The following is a 23,588-nucleotide window of genomic DNA, read 5'->3' as shown; positions in this document are numbered from 1 at the left end:
GTCTTTGAAATGACATAGGGGTCAATTCAGTTGTAAGACATAACATTTATAATTTTGTATGCAGTCAGGCACGGTGGCACATGCCTGTAATCCCAGAAGTTCAGAAGGCTGCAGGAGGATCATGAGTTCAAAGCTAGCCCCAGCAACTTAGCAAGGTCCTAAGTAACTCATTGAGACCCTGTCTCTAAATAAATTATAAAAAAGGGCTGGGAAATGTTGCTTACTGCTTGAGTGCCTCTGGACTCAATCCCTGGTACTAAAAAAATAAATTAATTTGTATGCACCCATTATTATAGGTATTAAATATTAAGATATTGATAGAAATAAGAGGAGGCCTGAACAATCATAAGTAGATATTTTAACAATTTTCTCAGTAACTGGTGAAACCACTTATTAGCAAATATGTAACTTGATTTGAGATATATATATATATATATATATATATATATATATATATATATATATATATCATTGTCAATGGATCTTTAATTTATTTGCCTATATGTGGTGCTGAGAATCACACCCATTGCCTCACACATGCTTAGGCAAGTGCTCTACCACTGAGCCATAATTCCAGCCCCCAAAAAGCATATTTAACACTTCGATGTAAATGACATTAAGGGAATACCACATGTTGTAGTCAGCTTTTTCACTGCGATGACTTAAAGACCCCACCAGAAAAAATTTAGAGGAGGAAAAGTTTATTTGAAGACTCACAGTTCCAGAGGTCTTAGTCTGGAGAAGGCCAGCTCCATTACTCAGGGATCCAGATGAGGCAGGATACCATGGCAGAAGAGCATGGTGGAGGGAAGCAGTTCACTTCATGGTGATCAAGAAGGAGAGAGAGAGAGAGAGAGAGAGAGAGAGAGAGAGAGAGAGAGAGAGAGAGAGAGAGAGAGAGAGAGATTCCACTTGCTAGATATAAATATATGCCCCAAGGCCACACCCCCAATTCCCACCTCCTCTAGCCACACGCCACCACTTCAGTTACCACTCAGTGAATCCCTATCAGGGGATTAAGTCACCAATTGGGTTAAGACTCTTACAACCCAATCATTTCTCCTCTGAACCTTCTTGCATTGTCTCACATGTGAGCTTGTGGAGGACACTGCACATCTCAACCATAACAACACACCAATTATAGCAGAATGGAATTCTTTTTTAAAGTTTTTTTATTGTACATATTTATACATGTTTTATGGTTATAATATGATGTTTCAATACATATATGCATTGAGTAATGATCAAATCAGGGCAATTTGTATACCCATTGCTTCCAATAATTTATTGTATCTTTGTGGTACAAACCAAATTCTCTTCTACCTACTTGGAAATATACATTATTATTTCTCTTCTAGCCATTTGAAAATATAGAATACATTATTGCTAACTATTCGACTTTCTGCACAATATTCTTACTCCTATTGAGTATAACTTTGTACTTACTGATCAACCTCTCCCCATCTCTAGCCTTTGGTAATCACTATTATACTCTGTACTTTTATGAGATCAACTCTTTTTCAATTCCACACAGGAGTGAAATCATGCAGTATTTGTCTTTCTGTGCAAGACTTTATTCACTTAACATAATGTTCTCTGGGTTTATACATGTTGTCACAAGTGAAGGAATTTCATGGCCAAATAGTACTCCACTGTGTACTACTTTTTAAAATCCATTCATTTGTTGGTAGACACTTAGGTTAAGTTCACATCTTGGCTATTGTAGACAGTGTTACAATGACCATGGAAGTAGAGATCTTTGACATACTGGTTTCCTTTCCTTTGGATATGTAACGGGTAGTGGAATTGTTGAACTACATGGTAGTTCCATTTTTATTTTTTTTTTTTGTGAATCTACATACTGTTTTACGTAATAAGTGTTCCATTTTCTCCATATCCTAAAGAATATTTGTTACCTTTGTTTTTTTGATAAAAGTCATTCTAACAAGTGTGAGGTAATATCTCCTTAAAGTTTTAATTTGAATTTACCTAATTACTGGTAATGTTGAGAATTTTGTCATATATCCATTGGCCATTTATATGCATTCTTTTGAGAAATGTGTGTTCAAGTCTATTGGTTATTACATGTCTTTTGACAATTTGAGTTATCTCTCTGGTCACTATTGAAGTGTTTGAGTGCATTATATATTTTAAATATTAACTCCTTATCAGATGTTTAGTTTATACACACTCCACAGATTGTCTTTTCACTCTTGATTATTTCCATGACTGTACAGAAGATTTGTTGTTTGATGTAATCCTATTTGTCTATTGTGGTTTTGTTTCCTGTCCTTCTGGGACAGGAAATATTTTTTAAAAAACATTACCCAGACCAATGTCATAGAGATTTTCCTCCATGTTTTTTTGTAGGAGGTTTATAGTTTCAGGCCTTACAATTATGTTTTTAATCCATTTTGAGTTAAATTTTATATTTTGTGAGATGAGAGTTTAAAGTTATTCTTGTGAATGTGGAGGTATAGAGTTACTGAAGGAACTATTCTTTTCACATTGTATGTTCTTGGCATCTTTGTCAAAAATCAATTGACCAGAGGTGTATGGGTTTGTTTCTGGCTTCTCTATTCTATTCCGTTGGTCTATGCATCTATGTTTATTCCAGTATCAGGCTGTTTTGATTACTATAGCTTTGTAATATATTTAAAATCAGGCATTATGATGCTTTTAGCTTTGCTGATTTTTTGCTCATGGCTTCTTTGGCTATTCATGATCTTTTGTAGTTCCATATGAATTTTATGATTGTCTTTTCTATTTCTAGGAAAACTGTCACTGAAATTTTGTTAGGTGTTTTGTTTTGGTTCTGGAATTGCCTCCTTTTGAAAGGTTTATCACAAAGTAGTTCAGAAGTAAGGTTTTTGGGAAGTGACTGGATTATAAGAGTCCTAATCTTATTAATGGGTTAATCCATTGATGGATTCATAGTTGAATGGACTATTTGGAGGTGGTTCTATCTGTAGAAGGTGGGAATAAGCATGATGCTGGGGAGTTTATCTTATCCATGGCCCCTTTTGCTCACTCTCTGCTCCTGGCCCCTGTGAGGTGACAAGTTCTGATCCACCATGCCCTCTCTGCCAATTTGCTCTGCCTTACACAGCCCATAATAATGGAGCCAGTGGACCATAGATGGAAACTTCTGAAACCATAAGCCAAAATGAATCTTTTCTCCTCTAAATTGTTATCCTCAGGTGTTCTGTTTCAGTGATGAAAAGTTGACTAACACAGTGGGGATTGCTTTGGATCTCCAGATCCCTTTGGGTGGTATGGACATTTTAACAATATTAATTCTTCCAATCCATGAACATGGAGCATTATTTCTACTTATTTGTGACTTTCAAAATTTTTAATCAATGTTTAATAGTTTTGAGTGTATAGATGTTTAACCTGCTTAATTTCATTCATTTAAAATATTTTATTTTTTAAATGCTATCACAAATGAAATTGTTTACTTGATTTCTTTTTTGGAGACTTTGTTTTTAGTGTATTAAAACATCACTTATTTTTATATGGATTTTATTTTTATTTTTATTTTTTTGGATTTTTTATTTTAATTTTTTTAGTCATACATGACAGCAGAATGTATTTTTTTTTTTTTTTTTTTTTTACCCAGTGCCTCACACATGTTAGGCAAGCGCGATACCGCTGAGCCACAACCCCAGTCCTGTTGTTTGTATTCTTTTTTTTTTTATTTTTTTTTTATTTTTTTTTTATTGGTCGTTCATAACATTACATAGTTCTTAATACATCATATTACATGGTTGATTCACGTGGATTATGAACTCCCGCTTTTACCCCGTATACAAATTGCTGTATCACATCAGTTTCCCTTCCATTGATTGACATATTGCCTTTCTAGTGTCTGATGTATTTTGCTGTCTGTCCTATTCTCTACTATCCCCCCTCCCCTCCCCTCCCCTCCCCTCCTCTTTTCTCTCTCTACCCCTTCTACTGTAAATCATTTCTTCCATTTGTATTATCTTGTCTTGCCGCTCCTTTCCTCTTATATGACATTTTGTATAACCCTGAGGATCGCCTTCCATTTCCATGCAATTTCCCTTCTCACTCCCTTTCCCTCCCACCTCTCATCCCTATTTAATGTAAATCTTCTTCTCAAGCTCTTCGTCCCTACCCTGTCCTTGTTTACTCCCCTTATATCAAAGGAGTCATTTGGTATTTGTTTTTTAAAGATTGACTAGCTTCACTTAGCATAATCTGCTCTAATGCCATCCATTTCCCTCCAAATTCTATGATTTTGTCATTTTTTAATGCAGAGTAATACTCCATAGTATATAAATGCCACATTTTTTTTATCCATTCATCTATTGAAGGGCATCTAGGCTGGTTCCACAGTCTTGCTATCGTGAATTGAGCTGCTATGAACATCGATGTAGCAGTGTCCCTGTAGCATGCTCTTGTTAGGGCTTTAGGGAATAGACCGAGAAGGGGAATAGCTGGGTCAAATGGTGGTTCCAAGCAGAATGTATTTTGACATATAATACATACAGGGAATGTACATACATCAATCATATTGTCTATTCTATTCTGCTGCCCTATATGGATTTTATATCCTGCAACTTTATTGAATTTCTTTAGTCATTCCAATTTTGTGTGTGTGTGTGTGTGTTTTTTTTTTGTGTGTGTGTGTGTTAGGGTGTTCTCAATATAAGATCATGTTGTCTGCAAACAGAGTTAATTTAACTTCTTCCAGTCCAATATGGATGTCTTTTTATTTCTTCTTCTTGCCTAATTGCCCTAGACAGAAAGTCTAGTACTACCTTGAATAAGAGTGGTGATAGTGAGCATCTTTGTCTTTTTTTCTTAGAGGAAAAGCTTTCCACTTTTCACCATTGAGTATGATGTTACCTGTGGTCTTGTCAAATATGTTTTTTATTGTGTTGAGGTACTTTATTGTATACCTAAATAAATACAATTTGAATGATTTATACACCATCATTATAACATTAAAGTGTTCTGAATTAAATTGTGTACTTCCTTAACCAGTGCATTTTGGTTTTTTGTTGCGAACTTGTTTTCTTTGAGCTTGAAGAATTCCCATTAAAATTTCTTTTAAGACAGGTCAAATTGTAATGAACACATTCCCTTTTATTTGTCTGGGAAAGTATTTATCTTTTCTTCATGTCTGAAGGAAACCTTTGCCAGGTACACTATTATTAATTGTTAGTTTTTTAGTTTAAAAATTTGAATATATAATCCCACTCCTCCTGGCTTATAAGGTTTATGAAGGGATATCTGCTGAGAGTCTAACTTTTATTCACTTATACATGATACCCTATTTTCTTCTATTGTTGATTTTTGAATCCTGTCTACACTTTTGATTTTGGAAAGTTTGAGTCTATGAGTATATAGTATAGTCTTGTTTGGACTGAATTTGGGAATATATCCATAGATTTGGGATTGTTTAGCTATTATTTCTTCTTTTTCTAAAAAATCCAAAAACTAGAAAACTAAACAATTACCCCCCAAAAATATATTATCATAAGTGGAAATTAGAACAATGGTTATATCTATGTATAGTTATATTTTTTAAATTATTTAAAAATTTTTATAGGTTCATAATAGTTAAACATAACATTAGGATTTATTTTGACATACTATAAATGCCTAAAGTATAATTTGCTCTAATTGAGTCCTCAGTGCTTACCCTTACCCTCTCCTCCCGCTGTTCCTTTTCCTCTACTGATCTATCTATCTATCTATCTATTTATCTATCTATCTATCTATCTATATATTTAAAATTGGTCTGTGGCTATACATAATGGAGAGATTCACTGTAGTATATTCATATGTGTACACTGGAAAGTTAGGTCAGATTCATTCCACTGCTTTTCACTTAACCTGTCCCTCCTCCCTCCCTCTCAATCCACTTCTTCTACTCCCCTATCTTTCTTTTATTTTGAGGGAATTCCTGCCCCCCCCATTTCTTTTCTCTCTCTACTTTCTGCTTTCTTTCCCCATAATTTTAGATTAACTTCTGCATATCAGAGAAAATATTTGACCTTTTTTCTGAGTCCTGCTTATTTCACTTAGCATTATAGCCTCCAGCTATTATTTTTTTAAATACACTTTCTATTCCTTTCTCTTACTCATTTCTTTTTTTAACTTCCATATTTCAAACATTAATCATGCTATTCCACAAATCCTGTAGGCAATCTTTATTCATTTGTGTTTTTTTCTCTATGACTGAGTAATTTTAAATAATTTATCTTTGAGTTCTGAAATTCTACCACTTGATCAATTCTGCTGGTGGTGGTTTCTCTTTCAGTTTTCATTTCATTCATGGTATTCTAGAATTTTTTTTTGTTTTTTATTTTGACCAGGCAGGACCACAGGTTTATTGGGGAGTCCAGGCACACACACTCAGGTCATTACATGACAAGAGTATGATTACTCGGGAAAAGGAAGGTGCCCTCTGCCCACAGCTGGGCCCAGGCAATGGGATGCAGTCTCCTCTCTCGTGGCCTAGACACAGCTGGGTCACTTCCTCCATGGCAGTTGATGGAGGGGTCTGCTAAGGTGAGCCATAACCTGGCAGGGAGCTAGCAGGCCAAGTTCAGAGAGAGTGGCTAGGGCTGATCCTCACTCGAGAGACTATAGCATCAGTAGCTGTTCAGCACCTTCTTGTGGCTGGTTTCCCAGATTTCACCAGCCAAGAACATCTTGTCTATGATGTGTAAATCTTGTAGAAGTTGAACACCAGATCCAGTTCACAGACATTGAGGAAACACTCATTTGAGACCCCCATGAGGTTGTGAATGGCTTCCAGATAGGCCAGGTCATTGTCATTGATAACCACACATTTGCAGATGTATGAGCCAGCATAGCTATTTCCTCTAGCTTCACATATAGGGATGGTTTGGTACAGGGATTATCTCAATGTCTGCTCCATTTTCATATTTAGTTTTGAGAAAGAATAGAACAGGCACTGACATTTAGAAACTTGCCTGCTACTCACAGAATACCAAATTCAGATAATTTTATTCTGAAACCCTGAAAAAATGAGACAAAGAAAAGTCACTTGATAATTTTATCCAAGCCTAGAAAAAAGCAAGGTTTCTATGCCACTAACAAATTGCCAAACACTTGCCTCTCTTAGCCAAAATGAGTGGCTGCCACTTCTTTACTGATTACAACTTTATCCCTAGTCTCAAGATTTATTAGTATATCCAATAATAGAACTATCCCAACTTTTTGACAGTGTTCAATCTAAAATGAACAATCCTTTCCTTATAGTCTTCTCAAAATCCACCAACCAAAACCCAATCTTATAATAGGACCTTTGTAACACTGTTATTGAGACAACTGCTGTGTCCCCCTGGTGTTTGCTCTCCCTCCCTGCAATAAGTAATATAGCCAACTTATTCTAATATAAATGTGTAACTGGCTGGAGAGCATTGAAAGAATTGGAGATTTACTAAGATTCAGCTGAGACTCTTACTTCCTTGGACTACAACCTTCAACTCAATAACAGTTGTACACATCTAGACCTCTTGTTTCTCTTGGTGCCCAATATGACACCTACCCTTGGCTGGGAGGTTGGTCGAGCTCTGGTAATTTATTGAAGATATATTTATTTTGTTTTTCTTAAAATGAATCCTTCTTTGGGATTTTGGTTTTCTGATTTGATTTGTGGTGTTGTTTGATGAAATTGTATTCTAGCATCCATCACTTGCTTCTTTAATTTATTCTCTAATTGCTTGACTGATGTCTAGAATGCTGTTTTTATACAAGAATAAAAATACTTTTGAGGGGGAAGAGATTGATGGAGACCTAATAATTTCATCTTAAAGCCAGCCTTGGGGCCAAGAAATTCAGATTTCTTGTTTCTCTTTGAGAAAATTTACTGTAGTTAACATTTCAACCTTATAAGGACTTTTCCTTCATTCTTTTTTTGTGTGTGTCCTTGTGATCCACTTTTGTTTTAGTTTCATCTGCCTGGAATCAGGATGCTTGTCTGGCCCGTGATCAGTAATAATTGGTCTTTGGCCAAAATGCAGAGATACAAGGTTACATGAGCACCATTCTTTCAGATGTGGTGCAGTTCTCATAGAGTGTTTTCTATCTAAAACTGTTTTCTCTTCTAGATTGACAGTTATTTATTTATTCTTTTATCACTACAACATGAATTTGGGGCACACCTTCATAACTAGCACAATATAAGTTTGGAATACAGTGGCTACTTGGAAAAATTTTGGTATGGACAACAACAAAATGATGATTGTCTCATTCGATGGTCTCCATTTTTTAGTTGGTATGAGGAGGAATCTAAATATAATTTGGACTAAAAATCTGCTACCTTAAAGATTATTTAGCTAAAGCTAATGCAAACTATAAGCAACTTAAGACTTTTTTCCTTGTGGATTCACCACAAACCCATTCCAGTTCTTTCCATTTGTGTATCATGATCCTATTGATTTGCCTTTACCATTGGAATTTTATTAAACTCTAATGGAATCCTAACCCTCAACTCAGACTCCTTTTAAGTAAGTTGCACTATCTTTTCTTCAATATTACTTAATATTGTAAATCCCCCACAGAAGAGAGAATCTGGCTGTGACTGCTATATAGATCTTAAGCATTGGCCATATTCAAGGTCTTCATGCAATTTTTATATACTCGTTTAATTTTACAATAGAAGGAGAAAATTTGGTAAAGAACTCAAACTTATATTGGGTACATAGAATCAAGGCCTTCATCACCTGTACCAAGAAATTCTCCTTTTGATGGAGTCAGGAGATATAAAAACTTGGTTGGAAAAGGTTAATTGAAAAAAGGCAGAAATTGACTTCAAAAATAGGGAAAAGAATTTTACTTAATTATGATAACTTAAACCACCAGAAACAGGCCAGGACCTTTTGGAAACCATACCACAAGTTTTCTCTGCTAAAAACAAAACAAAACAAAAAACACCAGGGGCTGAGGTTGTGGCTCAGTGGCAGAGGGCATGCCCACGTGAGGCACTGGGTTCGATCCTCAGCACCACATAAAAATAAAAGTAAACAAAATAAAGATATTGTGTCCATCTATAACTAAAAAAAGCAGACCTGGATTCAATCTTGCAAACAATAGAAGAATAAATCCGTAAAAGGGGAGAGAGAGAGAATCAGGGTGGGGGGACACTGATCAGAATCCTTTAGACAATTCAGGGTTAGCTCCCAATCCTGACACTTCTAATGCTCTTTCTACTTTTTTTTGTTGTTGTTGATGAATTAAAACTAGAAACTATAGATATGTTAAGTGGACAAAAGAACAGCTGTCAGATTATGCCACTGTATGAAATTCAGCATTTGACTGAATATTTTGAGGTGACTTTAGATACCAAAAAGGAAAATAAACCTCAAGATAAAGCATTTAAATAGATCTTTCTCTCTTTCAAGGGGCAATAAACACTCCCCTTAACAAAGACACTTGCCAATACTATAAACAAAAGGGACAGTGGAAAGATAACCATCTTTATTTTAAGGGGTGGGGGTACTGGGGATTGAATCCAGGAGTGCTTAACCACTGAACCACATCCTTAGCCCCTTTTTAAAAAAATATTTCATTTATGGATAAGATCTTGTGGAGTTGCTTGGGGCCTCACTAAGTTGCTGAGGCTGGCTTTAAACTCATAATCCTCCTATTTTAGCCTCCTGAGTAGCTGAGATTACTGGTGTGCACCACTGCCCATCTTATCATAACTAAAAGACGACTGAATTAATGTTCTTCCCCTTCCTAAGGAATTTTGAAGACTTTCTGAATAGGCATTCCCTTAAATAATAAAGAGAACTAACTTTTATAATAGAAAAATTAAAAAAAAAACTTTTTGATAGATATGGGAACCATTTTTTCTCTTAGATTGTTTACAAAACTTCAGTGGTAGGAATTTTGATCATCCAACTATTTCTGTTGCTCCAAACTGTGACTGTAACTTTTGACCCATCACTAGTCAATATGGATTTCTTTTTCTGTGATACACATCAATAAATTTATTGAAAGAGATCATTTATATGAATGGTTGCCAAATGAAATGTCCCCCATGTGAGCAGTTCCTCAAATTATCTGAACATTCTCCTTTGTATGATCCTTTAATAATGCAATCCTGATTCAAATTTTTTTAGGAGGTTCCCTATTCTGTCCAGGCTAGCAGGTCTACTGAGGTGGGAAGAATTCAATTTCAAAGTAGAAAGTGCCTTCTTTAAATTCTTACCTAAAGTTGTTCAATGACTTTTAAAGCTTAAACTAAGGAAGGATTGAGACCTATTGTGGAACATTTTATAAAGTGGTGACTCTTTCTTGCACTATTTTATGTAATATTCCAATGTTATCTATTTAAAAGACTTATGGATATGGATACTGATTTGTGTAAGAGCTTATGTCCAAAAGTAAGATTGTAACACTTTGTTTCTCAGGAGTCAATCCCTCATCGAAATATTATTTTATTGTCAATATCACATGAAGCCACTCACTTCATTGTGATTAATTTATGTTCAGCCATTTTTAACATCTCATTAGATGCCAAATAGTCCATATTTATTTTCTTATGTAAAATCAATGACATACCTGAACTATTATTCTCCAGGGGTTTACCTAAATAATTTCTTATCGCTTTCAAATTCCTGATTGAGAACTTAAGGATTTGAGATTTACTTGTGATTTTCTTCTAATGATCTTTTTTATGTTCAAATAATGACATTTTAGTATGCTCAAAAAATGGAAAAAGAGCTAAGGTTAATTCTTCATATCTATTAAATCTCTACAATAGTTAACAATGCTGAGATTGCTTCACTAGGATAAACCATTTTCTTTTTTATTAATTTTATTGGAATATAATAATTACACATAATAGTGGGATTCATTATGATATATGCATATGCAGCATAATTTGATCTGTTTCATTTCTTGTACCTCCTTTTTTCTCCACTCCTCTATCCCACTACTCTGCTTGTTTCTTTTATATTTTCTTTTTATTTACAAAGTGTCAGGATGAGTAGTAAAGTGTATTGATTCAATTATATAGAAATATATGTGGAAATATATTTCAATGATTGTATACTTTTCATGTTAAAAGAAGCATGTGCAAGTTTAAGGGCAAAGACTGGCATAAAATTATCTACTAAAAGACTGCATTTTATAATTCTAAATTCACATATTCTTTTCCCATCTTATTCACAAAATATTCACTAGAGGTACTGACTCAGCTACACAGGAATCATTAGTGGTCTACTGATTTTGGTCTTTCATTAGATCTGATAGCTAAAGTTATACAACAAGACCCTCAACTCAGTAACAGAGTGCCCAGCTGAGACTTCTTATCTAAGAGCAATAGTAGCAGTAGCAACAGCAGCAAAATGTGTGGAAGCCTCAGCTGACTTACTGCTAAAGGTGTCCAAAAAATACAGTGGTTTCCTAAACTGTGCAGGCTTCTTTACTGATGGAAAATATGTGATATTTTTTATCTAATTGCTTGACATTCTATTAAATATTACTGCTTTCCCTTAAAATAATACTAACCACTAGTGTAACATAAAAATTCAATTATACCTTTTTATATGAAGGAGAACCTCATGCATGTTTAGTCCATGTTAGAAAGTTATCTGTGCCCTGTAAAGATTTGTTAGTGATTTCATCGGTGAATCCTGACCTAATTTTATTTATGAATGGTTCCTATTTAAAATCACATTGGAAGTTATCAAGCAGATTATTATATCATTCATACACTTAAATTTGTCTTTTGAATAAACGTAACTCCCAGAAATCAAATCAGCTCAATGGCTTAAATTAACTGCACTCACAAAGCCTGCCAACTGGCAAAACCTGGAAGAGAAACTATTTATAGAGATAGTAGATATGTATTTGGGGTAGTCCCACAACTTTGGAATGCTTCACAAAGAGATTTTCTTACCTCAGCAGTAACCCTATAAAATGAATGACCTTTAGATGCTTTTAGAACTTTTTGATACTTTGCTGTTACCCATAAAAATAGATATAATAACAGTGGAAGGTCATTCAAAGCACAAAGATCCAGAATCTTAAGGCATTTCTTTAGCTACCACTATGATGAAAAAGGCAACATTAACCAAAATACTTGCCCCTGAAATTATACAGTGAAGAAAAATCTTAGAGGAATTAGAGGCAAAGGTAAGCTCCTAATTTGGGAAAATTAGGATGTTCATTTAAACAGAGTTTAGCATGCTTCATGGTACTACCTATAATAGTACAGATAAATTAAACCAACATAGGTGAAGTAATTTTAGAGTTATTGCTTAGAATGGTTCCAAAACAAATCATATCCACCAATGACACAAATCTGGTAAAGCTGTAGAGATGAGAGATGAATAGATACTCAAAGCTCTTTGAGTATCTACAAATGAACTTTACACAAATATTTTATTCAGTGGTTGTAAATGTGTTCTGGTTATTCTCTGAGTGGGCTGAAACTTTTATTTGGCCCAAATGGGCAAAAACATTGCTTATTTCTGTTTTTCAACTTGGAGAATTCTCCATTATTTCTCCAATTTTTATTGGTATTGTTGTTAAGTAACTGTAAATTTTACCTTATACTCATAAATTTCAATATCCTTACCATCCACAGTCCCTGGAAAAAGTAAAAACAATTAATGGAATTCTAAAATTGAAATCAACAAAGCTGTCAGAAACCCTTTAACAACCATGGTCAAGTGTATTACCAGTTATCTTTAATCTCTGTTAGATTCATCATCATTGGAACTTGCTTATTATCTTTTATTAATTAATATACTTAGCCATGTGCATTTGGGAATTTTACCACCCAGTCTTAGATTCCGCCCTATTAAAAGCAGATACAATCAGTTACTGCAAGGGATTTATATAAAACCTCTAACTTTATTATGAGATACAAAGGCCTTTCCAAAATAGGGAGGAGCAGACCACACTTGCACGTTAAGAGGAGTAGAGACAGTACTGTGGCCCCATCTACTTACACATGGGGTGGCTTTCCCCACTGGCTTCCATCTAGTGACAACAGCCAGGACCTACAAGACCATCATCCAGGTTCCTGAAGGAAAGGTATTGGTAACCTGCAGGGACATTACAAGATTATAAGGTAGAAACTCTAATACCTCAAATTCACACTGCTAGAGAGAAAGACACACAGACAACATGAGAAAACAAGGGAAGAAAGTGCCTGAAACAAACCAAGCTGATACAATAATAGATTCCATGGACAGCATAGTAGATGAAATGTCAGAGAAGGAGTTCAGAGTGTACATAATTAAAATGATCTGCAAAGCAAAGAATGAATTAAGAGAGCAAATACAGGCAACAATTGACCACTCCAACAAAGAGATATGAGAGGAAATACAGGTAGCAAAAGATTACTTCAAGAAAGAGATAGAGACTTTGAAAAACAAACAGAAATCTTTGAAATGAAGGACATAATAAATCAAATAAAAAATTCATTAGAAAGCATCAACAACAGACCATATCACTTGGAAGACAGAACCTCAGGCAATGAAGACAAAATATATGCTTTTAATAATACAGATGACCACACAGTGAAGATGGTGAGAAACCATGAACAGAACCTCCAAGAACTATGGGACAATGTGAAAAGACCAAATCTAACAATCATCAGGATAGAGGAAGGCACAGAGGTACAAACCAAAGGAATAATATCAGAAAATTTCTCAAACATGAATAATTAATTGAAAAATCAAATACAAGAGGCATACCAGACAGCAAATGTACAAAATTACAACAGATCCACATCAAGTCACATTATAATGAAAATGCCTAGCATACAGAATAAGGATAGAATTTTTTAAAAAAGTTGTAGTTGTAGATGTTCTCTCTCTCTCTCTCTCTCTCTCTCTCTCTCTTTTCCTTCCTTCCTTCCTTCCTTCCTTCCTTCCTTCCTTCCTTCCTTCCTTCCTTCCTTTGTGGTGCTGAAGATCAAACCCAGTACCTCACACATGCCTGGCAGGCTCTCTACCTCTGATCCTTAACAGCAGTCCAAGGGTAGAATTTCGAAAGCCACAAGAGAAAAGTTTCACATTACATATAGGGGGAAAATAACTTGTATCTCAGCAGATTTCTCAACCCAGACCATCAAAGCTAGGAGATCCTGGAACAACACATACCAAGCTCTGAAAAAAATGGACACCAATCAAGAATCTTATATCAAGTAAAATTAAGTTTCAGGTTTGATGATGAAATAAAATCCTTCCATGATAAACAAAAGTTAAAAGAATTTACAACTAGACAGCCAGCACTAGAGAATAATCTTGGCAAAATATTCCATGAGGAGGAAATTAAAAACAACAATGAAAATCAGCAAAAGGAGGAACTACACTAAAGGAAAATCCAATCAAAGGAGAAACCAAGTCAAGTTAAAAACCAAAAACAAACCAAAATGACCAGGAATACAAACCATGTCTCAGTAATAACCCTGAATGTTAATGGCCTAAACTCATCAATTAAAAGACATAAACTGGCAGATTGGATTAAGAAAAAGATACAAAAATATGCTGCCTTCAAGAGACTCATCTCATAGGAAAAGACATCAACAGACTGAAGGTGAAAGGATGTGAAAAAAACATATCATTCACATGGGCCATGTAAATAAGCGGAATGTTCCATTCTAATATCAGGTAAGTTATCAAACCAAAGTTAATCAGAAGAGATAAAAAAGGAGATTTCATACTGCTTAAGAAGACCATACACCAACAAGACATAATAATCATAAATATTTATGCCCCAAACAATGGAGCATCTACATATAACAAACCTAACCCTTCTCAATTTCAAGAAGCAAATAGATCACAACACAATAATACTGGGTGACTTTAACACACCTCTCTCACCACTGGATAGATCTTCTAAACAAAACTAAACAAAGAAACTATAGAACCCAATAATACAATCACTAATTTAGACTTAACAAACATATATAGACAAAGATAGATATTGTGACATTTTCATTACCTAGCTTTTATAATTTAGGTCCTAGATTTAGAGACCTGTTTCAAAGACTGATAGTTTTATTTCTGATAATTGCCTGTACTACAGTCTTAAATGCTGGGCTGCAGTGGTAGACCACATGCCTAGCATGTGTGAGGCATTGGGTTCGATCCTCAGTACCACATTAAAAAATAAATAAATAAACTAAACTAAAGGTATTTAAAAAGTCTTAGCTCGGCACAGTGGCACACACCTGTAATCGCAGCTGCTTAGGAGGCTGAGGCAGGAGGATCACGAATTCAAAGCCAGCTCAGCAATGGCGAGGCGCTAAACAACTCAGTGAGACTCTGTCTCTAAATAAAATACAAAATAGGGCTGGGGATGTGGCTCAGTGGTCCAGTGCCCCCTCAATCCCCAGTATTCCCCTCACAAAAAAGTCTTAAATGCTGCTTTCTAGCCATTGTCATGTCAGACAATCCAACAAATCTTCCCACAACAGAAGGTGCGACTAACCTTGGACCAATTATAGATAATATTCAATGGGTACCCTTCTGATCTTAACTAGACAAATTCAGACAATGTAAAAATCTGGATACTGTGGATTACTGTCTTGTGGCCTGACTTCATCTGTCCACCAAAAGTGGCACTGAGAAAGAAAGAAAGAGTGGACCCTGACATTCAGAAGCTGTACTGGCACTAAAAGCTATTTCATGATATTCTCTTATTATACATAAATAATCTCACATGATACCAAAGTTACTCTAAGGTCATGATAAAATGGAACAAAACTTGTAACAACAGAAATTTATTTCTCACAATTCTGGAGGCTGGGAATTTTAAGATCAAGGTGCTGACAGATTTGGTGTCTGGTGAAGGACTACTTCTGATTTTGCAGATGGCTATCTTCTTGTAGTATCTTTACACAGATAAAAAGGTGAGGGAGTTCTCTGGGGTCTCTTTTGTTTTTAAAAAATTTTTAGATATTGATGGATCTTTATTTTATTCATTTATTTATATGTGGTGCTGATAATCGAACCCAGTGCCTCACACATGCTAGGCAAGCACTCTACCACTGAGCCACCACCCCAGCCCCTGGGATCTCTTTTATAAGGGTGTGAATTCCATTCATGAGGATCCCACCCTTATGACCTAATCACTTTCCAAATGTCCCACCCCTATACTATCACATTTGTGGTTAGGATTTCAATATATAAAATCTAGGGGAACATAAATATTCAGTTCATAACAGACTGTTATTAACAGATACGTATTATAAATTCATGGTTTTCCAGATAGACATATATATAGATACATACATATATACCATACAAAGGATACAAGCAGGGATGAGGTGTGTATGGGTATAGAAGGGCGTGTATTTCCTTGTGCTGTATATTGAGACAGCCTAGGATCGTTTGCATTACAAAGACAATGAGCATACCTAATGATCAGGTATTACTTTCTAAGTACCAGTCTTCTCTAAAAGGAATCATGACTCCTTGAAGAAATGGCTTGGGTAAGACTATGAAATACAAGATCAATATAGAATGTTTTCCTGTACTAGAAAGTAAGAACATGCTCAAATGATGATGAGAATGTCAAAACGACACCAATGGGAGCTGAAAGCATCTCCCAATGGCTATATCTGTGGTAGTTTGAGCATTAAAATAATAATCATAATGATTTATAACACATTGAATAGAATAAAAATCCATGATCTATGCCAATAAAATAAATGAGTAAATAAATAAAAGGAAAGTTCTTCCTTATAGTAAAATGAGAACCAGTAAATTAGAATAATGATAAAATTCAAAAATTAACATTTGATAATCACCATATCATTTATGAATCATCAATGGTTCATTAGTAGGTGAAAATTAGATGAGAAAGATAATATTGATATGAAATCAAATAACTCCACATGATAATTTGTTAGCTACAAAGGTTAGAATTCAAATTTTGGAGTGGAGAAATCTTGGAAATACAAACTTAACAAAGTGATCAAAGTTAACACCATCAACAATAGGGCAAACAGATCCTATGTGCCCACCAAAATTACACACTGATTCCTGCCCCAAATTTATAATCATCTATTTGCATGGAAACTTCAATAGAATGAAAATTATTTGTGCCCCCCCCCCCAAATGAGGCCCTAATCCCCAATGTGGCTGTATTTGGAGATAGAACCTCTAAGGAAGTAATTAAGGTTAAATGAGTTCGTAAGGGGCCCCAGTCCAATAGGATTATTATCCTTACAAGAATAGATACCAGAGAACTCTCTTTCTACAACACATGCATAGAGAAGAGATCATATAAACACTAAGTTTACACTAACAGCTGTCTCAAAAAAAACACTAACAGCTGTCTCAAAAAAAACAAGAGGCTTCAGAATGAAACCTAACAGAACTTTTGAGAAATAAAATTTCTGTTGTTTAAGACACCTAATCTGTGGTATTTTGTTGTGGCAACACTATCAGACTAAGACATATTATTTCAGTTTTTACATTTAGATTCCTGGTGCATTTGGAGTTTATTCTGTGTGGCATGAGGAATTAATTTACTTCTATATCTTTTTTTTCCAAATGTTCAGTTTGCGCATCATTTATGTAAAGATATTATTTTTGCACCATAGATTTGAGATATTATTTTTGTATTATACTAAGTTTCTGCATGACTTGGGTTTGCTTCTGGATGTGCTATTCTATTTGTTTTGTTTTGTTGTCTACTTGTGTGCCTATAACATATGATTTTGATATTAAGGGCTTCATAGTATTTTAAAATATCTTGTAGGATTTGTAGATTATCACACTTCCCTCTCTTTTCCTGTGCCTCATCTGCCTCCTTCTCCTTCTTCATCTTTGTCTTCATCTTTATCTTCTTTTTCTTTTGAGATATATTATTTCTTTGTTGCCCAGGCTGGTCTTGAACTTCTGGCCTCCAGTGGTCCTCCCAATTCAGCCACCAGAGCAGCTATGACTAGAGGTATGTACCATTGTGCCTGGCAAGATTGTACATAATGTAATGTGATATTTCAATACATGTTTATATTGTGTAAATTTTTTGTGTGGTGCTGGGGATTGAACACAGGGCCTCATGCATGCTTGGCAAGTGCTCTAACACTGAACTATACCCCATCCTTGTACCTCTTCTTTTTGTTTTTTCAGTACAAGGGAATGACCCAGGTACCACTTGACCACTGAGTCACATTCCCAGCCTTTTTTATTCTTTATTTTGAGACAGGGTCTTGATAAATTGCTTAGAGCTGCATTAAATTGCTGGGGATGGCCTTAAACTTGTGATCCTTCTGCTTCAGCCTTCTGAGCCACTTGGATTGCATGTGTGTTCCACCATGTCAAGCTCCTTTTCTTTTCTTTTTTTTTAAAAATATTTTTAGTTGTAGATGGACAAAATACCGTTGTTTTATTTAGTTTTATGTGGTGCTGAGGATTGAACCCTGTGCCTCACAAGTGCTAGGCAGGTGATCTAATATTGAGCTACAACCCCAGTCCTCCTTTTCTTTATCAATATTTTCCTAGCTATTTTTTTATATTTAGCTCTCTTTGCAGAATATTCTATCAATTTGTCCAGCTTCATAAAAACTTTTTGGTATTTTTATTAGAATTTCATAAAATATATACAGAAGGTCCTCAACATACATTGGGGTTACAGTCTAACCCCAAACAACACAGCATACTATAGAGTATTAGTTGTTTATCCTTAAAATTACATGGCTGATGAGGAACTGTGGCTTGATGTTGTTGCCCAACATCATGAAAATGTATCCTTTTAAAAAATTTGTTCTAATTAGTTATACATGACAGTAGGATGCATTCTGACACATCATACATGAATGAAGTATATCTTCTCATTCTTCTGGTTGTACATGATGTAGGATCATGTAGTCATATATGTACATAGGGTTTTAATGTCCAATTCATTCTACTATCCTTCCTATCCCCGTACCCCCTCAGCTCCCTTCACTCCCCTCTGCATGATCCAAAGTACCTCTATTCTTTCCTAGTCCTCCCTCTTATTGTGATTTAGCATCTGCATATCAGAGAAAACATGAGAATATATCTTAATGTGTACCTCTAGCCTTGGAAAAGATAAAAATCAAAAGTACATATTTTTACTGAATGCACATCTTTTTTACACTAATCACAAAACAAAAAATCTGAAAGTCCAACCTTCCTAAGTCAGGAACCATCTGTATATTAACTTGAAAGAGGGTGGATTAGCATTTTTATGGTGTTTAGTCATTGTATCCAAGATTAAAGGTTGTTGTTGACTAGTTCAGTTTGACTTTTGTGTCTTTCAGGAGTTTTCTTAGTCTGTTAAGACTGTTGTAGCATAAACTGAGAAGTTTATAAAAAATATAAATTTATTTCTCACAGTTGTGGAGTCTGGGAGGTCAAAGATCAAGGCCCTGGCATATTTGGTACCTGATGAGGGGCTCACTTTCTGATCGTAGATAGTGCCTTTTCACTATGTCTTCATATGATGAAAGAGTAAAGGAAGCTCTCTGGGGTGTCTTCTAAGGACAAATCCCATATATGAAGGCTCCTTTCATAACCTAATCACCTTACCAAAGGCCCTACATTCTAAGAACATCACCTTCAGTGTAGGGATTTTTAACATAAGAAATTTTGGAGGACATAGCAGTCACACCATAGCAGTAGTGTTTTAAAATTTCCCTTGTATAGGTTGAAACAAAATAAATTTTTGAATTCTGCCTTGGGAAGCCAGGATTCATAATTTACCATGTGAATGGGATATTAAAATATTTATACTGCTGCAAGTAATGTTGGTTTATTGAATTTATAAATCTTTATTTTTATTGAAGTTCTCAAGTAAAATGTATGCCAGTCTAATAATGGAACAGTTATTCATCACTTTGAAAGAAAATATGAGTGATTCATAGAAGTTATGCTGCCACAATTAGAAAGTTATTTGAGATTCAAGGCCATTTATTATGTTAACCTTAGAAAGCGTGGTATATTGGAAAGAGACCATTCAGAATTTGGTTGAAATCCTGGGTCTTTATGCATGTTTGACTTTCTGAGAGTTGAATAATTAGTTTAAATTATTTTTATTTCTATAAAGCAGGAAAGCTCCTCAAGGGTCATAATAAAAATAAACAATAATGTCTGCAAAACATTTGGGTATATAACACATAGAGCATTAGTAATTATTGTAATAGCAGATGTTTATTGAGTACTTCCAATGAACTAGGTACTGTGCAAATGCTTTATGCAGATGTTCTCATTTAATTTCCTACAAATACCATCTTAAAGAAAACAGCTGTTACCTTTACCATGTTACATATGAGGAGACTGATACTTAAAGAATGGAAACAATTTTCTCAAAGTCACACACAGCTGCAGGGATCTGATTCTTCCAGGCTCTGAACCAAGTAGCCTACATTCTTTACTTTAAATAAATTTAAATAAATAAAATTGACAGATAACAAAATTTGCATATTGAAAGTGTACAGTTGGGCATGCAATAGGGTGTGGTACAGTCCTAATAAACTATCTTCCTTATCAAGATAAGGAACCATCAGGTTTAGAAATTTCCCCTATCCTTCTTATAATCCTTCCTTTCAGCCTTTTCCATATCTACTCCCTTCTTCTTCTAAGCAGCCTTTGGTATGTTTTCTATAAGTTTAAATTTCATTTCTTAGAGCTTTATATAGATGTAATATGTTATTTCAGTGCAGTGTGTAGTCTTGAGTTGTTTGGATTTTTAAATTCAGTGAAATTATTTTGAGGCTAGTTCATGTTTTTGTGTGTGCCGATAACTCATTCCTTTATATTGCTAAGTAGTGTTCCATTTTGTGGTTATTTATTTGTTTATTCATTTATGTGTTGGGTTATATTCAGGTTTTATTTATTACAAACAAATTTGCCATTATCCTTTGTTTATAAGTCTTTGTACGAATACATGTTTTTATCCATCTTTCATACATCTTGGATACCATTATCCTATGGTAGATGTACATTTACCTTTTAAATGAACTGCAAAGCTGTTTTTCAGTTATTGTGTCAGTCATGCTTCTACAGAGATACAGAGATGGTACCATAAGAATATTAAGACATTTTTCACAAATATTGGCATGGTAAATCCAAAACCTTTAGGGCAGGCACTCAGGAAAGGCAACCTGGAACTCAGGCACAAGTTAAAGTTTCCTCTTCAGAGAAGTCTTAGTTCTGTTCTTAAGACCTTTTAAGGGATTGAATCAGACTCATACATATTATCTAGAATAGTCTTCTTAAACTGATTGCACATTTTGTTGTCTATAAATTACATTCATAGGAAGAGACCCAATATGGCAGGATAGAGGGAGGCTGCATTCTGTGTTGCTCCATGACCTGGGATTCAAGTAGTGGGAATGTTTCTCTGCGAGTGATTAGAGGACCCCCAACAGTTGCTTCCGTACAGGAATTATGGCTGCCATGCCCACACGGTCTCCAGGCCTCAGCATCAGGGAAGGACTCCTGGCCACTCACCCACGCTGGACCTCCGGGTGCCTGAGTAGGACCACAGGCATCAGCACCCACACAGAACTCCTGCCCACCCTACCAGCACAGGAATCCTGCCTGCTGCTCTCATGCAGGATACCTGCTCATGCAAAGAACTCCAGCCTCCACTCCCATGTTGACCCCCATCTACCAACGTGGGACTCCCTTGGTTGCCTCCATCTTGGGGCATTGCAAACACTGCCATACTCCCCTACATGCAGTAGCCTGCACCTGGGGACACAACACAGGGTCTGGAGACAGCTGACAGCCACAACACTGTATGCCACCAAGCTGCATCTCAGAACACACCACCCACAACTGCCCCGCCCCACCTGACCCCATACCCCATTGCTGAAAGCAGCCACCTCCATCTTGGGACACCTTTGTTGCCATCTTCAGTTGGGCAACCCTCAGCTTGGAACACCTACTGGGGCTTAGAAGCAATATCAAAGTACCTTTAGTCCCCAACTGCCCCCTCTCCCTGGCAGCCACTAACCCAGCACAGTGCTTGCGGCTACACAGCTGGTCCATAGCTCGCAAAACCTGGTCCTGAACTGCCCAGTACAAAACAGCTCTCCACCACATGTGCACAGCCCCCAGAGTGCAGCCCACAAGACCTCCAGAGAGAAAGGTCCATGATTGGGAAATAGAAAGGGAGGGGGCGAGTGAGACACAGTTTAGAGACTAAATTAGAGACCAGGAATTGTGAGGTCTAACAGTCAATATAAGGAGATAAGACCAGATACCCACATCACATGAGCAGGCCCCAAAGGAGATCCTTTGGGTGCAGACTCCCATTGGGGACTGGCAAATGCTATACCCCACATCCAGGAGCTCTGCACCCAAGACCAACCCTACCACCCTACTTACCTTCACCATCCTGAGGGTGGAGACACCAGCAAACAGACAACCCCACTTATTGGATGAGAAGGGAAGTGGGAAAATACTGGACTCCAACAAAAACAATCCTTGTATATCTGTCAAGATTTTTTTTTCCTGTCTCTCCCTCTTTTTCCACCCTCACATCCCCAACATTTGTGAAATTAAGTACTTTTCTGAATTAGGCTACTGAGGACTGGGATGTCTAAATAGTACAGTACAGTTGTGTTGTATATTCTTTTATCTCCTATTTTTACATTTTTATTTTTCTTAATATGTATGTTTGATTTTTGTACTCTATTGTCTTCCCACTTACTCGTCTTTCCCAAATCACTTTCTCTCTCTTCTCCTGCTATTAACCAATGTCTTCAGATTCCTCTTTCACACTTTCTAAGATCTAATAACTATATCCTCACCTCTTACTCCCTCAAAATGTCATCCTACACCTCACCCCCAGTTCTTTGTCCACCATCAAAAACTGTAGACCATTTTGCAAACATACTGTTTATATTGTAGATAATAATTGAACTCTCCATTTCTGTATACTGTGACAAAACCATCAACGTCTTAATAGCAGCTATTTGGTTTAATGCTGTATATTGTTTGTATTGGGATCTGTTAATATTGTTCTCCCTCTTAAAGGAGAGGAATTGGAACCCTGCAGGGACACTATAAGCCTATAGGGTAAAAACTGTAATGCCTCGGATCTGCAGTGCTAGAAGAGAAGACAAGCGAACAACATGAAAAAACAAGAGAAGAAAGTGCCCCAAACAAATCAAAATACTACATTATTAGAAGAAATGACAGAGAAAGAGTTCAGGATGTACATAATTAAAATGTTCTATGAAGTAAAGGATGATATAAGAGAGCAAATACAGAAGCAAAAGATCATTTCAATAAAGAACTACATAAGCAATACAGGAAACAAAAGGTTACTTCAGTAAGGAGAAAGAGGTTCTGGAAAAAAAACAGAAATCCTTGAAATGAAAGAAACAATAAACCAAATTAAAAACTCAATAGAAAACATCACCAACAGATTAGATCACTTGGAAGATAGGACCTCAGACAATTAAGACCAAATATGTAATCTTTAAAAGAACATTGTCCAAACAGTGAAAATGGTAAGAAACCATGAGCAGAACATTCAGGAATTATGGGACAACATAAAAAGACCAAATCTAAAAATTATTGGGATAGAGGAAGGAACAGAAATACAAACCAAAAGAATAAGCAATCTAT

General features: G+C 35.8%; 1 pseudogene; it reads right to left on the bottom strand.

Annotated features, from left to right (window-relative positions):
* Positions 1–6,609: 6,609 nt before the first annotated feature.
* LOC144250696 (AP-2 complex subunit sigma-like) lies at positions 6,610–22,001 on the bottom strand (annotated as a pseudogene).
* Between the last annotated feature and the right edge of the window lie 1,587 nt (positions 22,002–23,588).

The sequence above is a fragment of the Urocitellus parryii genome, chromosome X (genome assembly GCF_045843805.1).
Source record: "Urocitellus parryii isolate mUroPar1 chromosome X, mUroPar1.hap1, whole genome shotgun sequence".
In the NCBI taxonomy this organism is placed as follows: Eukaryota; Metazoa; Chordata; class Mammalia; order Rodentia; family Sciuridae; genus Urocitellus; species Urocitellus parryii.
This window is presented reverse-complemented; position numbering and strand designations above follow the sequence as displayed.